General features: G+C 38.0%; 1 non-coding gene across 1 annotated transcript; it reads right to left on the minus strand.

Annotated features, from left to right (window-relative positions):
- Nucleotides 1-413: 413 nt before the first annotated feature.
- On the minus strand, nt 414-520 carry LOC113755118. The gene has a single exon (XR_003465576.1). It is a non-coding gene; the product is annotated as a small nucleolar RNA R71 (small nucleolar RNA).
- Nucleotides 521-2,890: the final 2,370 nt, after the last annotated feature.

The following is a 2,890-nucleotide window of genomic DNA, read 5'->3' on the forward strand; positions in this document are numbered from 1 at the left end:
TGATAGAACTACCATTTGAAGAAGAAATGGCGGAAAATGAAGCAAATAGGCGAGTTCTACGAGATTTTGCTCTACCGGGAACACAAGGATCTCAAACAAGCATAGTAAGGCCTACGGTAAATGCTAACAACTTTGAGATTAAACCATCACTTATCCAAATGGTTCAACAATCTCAATTTGGAGGTAATGCAGTAGAAGATCCTAATACACACTTAGCTACATTCTTGGAAATTTGTGATACAATTAAAATGAATGGAGTTAGTGATGATGCTATAAGGCTAAGATTGTTTCCATTTTCATTGAGAGATAAGGCCAAACTTTGGCTACACTCTCATGCTCCTAATACTTTCACCGGATGGGATGATTTATCAAGAGCATTCTTAAATAAGTATTTTCCACCAGGAAAGACTGCTAAGCTTAGAATGGATATCACTAGTTTTAGTCAATTGGAGGGAGAATCATTATATGAGGCATGGGAAAGGTTTAGAGATTTGCTTCGGAAATGTCCACATCATGGACTGCCGGAATGGTTAATCATACAAACCTTTTATAATGGTTTATCTTTCTCCACTAAAACTATTATTGATGCAGCCGCAGGTGGAGCTTTAATGGGTAAATCACCCCAAGAGGCTCATAATTTGATAGAAGAAATGGCAGCAAATAACTACCAATGGGCCAATGAGAGAGGTAATACAAGACGTCATGCAGGTATGATAGAAATGGACACTCTCAATATGTTGAGTGCCCAAATGAATAACGTGATGAAGTTATTGAGTAGACAAGGTGGAGTTAGCCCAAGTTCATCTAATGCTCACGTAGCTTGTTGTTTTTTCTGTGGAGGTGAACATGATATTAATGAGTGTGTTGATTCTGAGCAGGTACAATTTGTCAATAATTACAACCGAAATGCTCCAAATAATCCCTACTCGAATACTTACAATCCGGGGTGGAGAAATCATCCAAACTTTGGATGGAAAGATCAAGGCAATCAACAAAGGCCAACCAATCCGCCGGGATTTCAACCAAGGCAACCACAGGCTGAAACTAAACCAAGTTGGGAGATCGCGGTGGAAAAACTTGCTAAGGTGACTTCGGACAGATTTGAACGAGTAGAAGGGAGACTGGATCAACTCACTACAATGTACATGAATGTGGAGGTTCAAATTGGTCAAATTGCCAATGTGATCAACAATAGAAACCCTGGTGAATTACCAAGTAAAACCGAAGTGAATCCGAGAGAGCATGTCAATGCAATCATTCTTAGAAGCGGTAAAACGGTTGAGGGATTCGATTTTGAAAATTCAGGTGGTGAAAAAGACAAGAAGCAAGCAATTGAAGGGGAGCAAGAAAGTCAAAATGATCATGTTATCATTGATATTGATGCACTTCATCCCAAATTAAATTCTAATGTGATACCTTTTCCTCACAGGTTGAAGAAAGATGGACAGGATCGGGAGTTTGAAAAATTCTTCAAAATGTTTAAACAATTGCACATTAACATTCCTTTCATTGATGCTATAACACAGATTCCCTCTTATGCACGTTTCTTGAAAGACATCATGTCAAAGAAGAGGAAAATTGTAGATAATGAGATGATAGCATTAACGGAAGAGTGTAGTGCATTGATTAAGAATAAACTCCCTCCTAAATTGAAAGATCCGGGAAGCTTTTCTATTCCTTGCATTATTGGTCAATTGCATTTTTCTAATGCTTTATGTGATTTAGGTGCAAGTGTGTCACTTATGCCGTTATCGGTTGCCCGGAGATTGGGACTTCAAGAGCTAAAAGCTACCAATATTACATTGCAATTGGCGGATCGGTCAATCACACGTCCCACGGGTATTTTGGAAAATGTGCTCATAAAGGTAAGACAATCTATAATACCTGTGGATTTTGTTGTCTTAGATATTGAAGAAGATGTGAGAATGCCAATTATTCTAGGACGACCGTTTTTAGCCACTGCACGAACTATGATTGATGTAGAAAAAGGTAAGCTTATATTACGGGTTAATGGTGAGGAATTGGAATTCAATTTGGATAATAAAGAAGGGAGTATAGAGCCTACTGCTCTTGTGTCTAATATGCCATATGATGAAAAGGTTAACCAAGAAAGGACCGAAGAAGTTAAATTTATAAATGTCCTTGGTACTAACTTTCATGGTGTAGGAACAAAGGAGGAGAAGATAAGGATGGAAGTTGGCTTAATAAATTCGCCATTCCATGAAGAAAATGCTGAAAAGTTGAGCCAATTCAGAAAAGACAAGCAAAATCCACTCCAAGGTGAAGTTGAGCCTCTCTATGACAAGTCTAATATTCCTCCTTGGCATTTGAGGAAATTGGACTATGAAGATCAATGCATGGTTCACCACATGGTGGATTGGCTCGGGAGTTTCGACCCATGGGGAGAAAATCGCTTCCTAATGCTCTAAAGTGATTCAACTCTTTCAGTCGAGCCAACGACTATAAACAAAAGCGCTAATTGGGAGGCAACCCAATGTTTATGTTATTTGTGTTAAATTTTTGTGATTTTTAGACTTGAATAAGTGTTTTAGTTAATTTGTTGTTTTTGTGTGATAGGGTTGGCAAATGGAAGCAAGAATGACCATTTGAGGTGAAAAGGGCGAACTTTGATCAAACAACTCAACCCCTCGATTTGCGTTAAAGGTGTTTTTGATTCATTATAAAGGGGTAAAATGCATGTTTTTAATGTTTTACATTTGTTCCAGTCATTAAAATTGGCAAACAAATGATCTATGATGCATTTTGAGTCATTGGGGTACCTTTTGTAATTTTTCAAAAGTTGAAATTCTGCTAAAAATCGAAGCAGAAAACGCGTTTTCAAATAAAACGCGACTACAAGTCGCGTTTCTCAGAATCGCGTTTTCAATTC

This window comes from Coffea eugenioides, unplaced genomic scaffold (genome assembly GCF_003713205.1).
Source record: "Coffea eugenioides isolate CCC68of unplaced genomic scaffold, Ceug_1.0 ScVebR1_1210;HRSCAF=2028, whole genome shotgun sequence".
Taxonomy (NCBI): domain Eukaryota; kingdom Viridiplantae; phylum Streptophyta; class Magnoliopsida; order Gentianales; family Rubiaceae; genus Coffea; species Coffea eugenioides.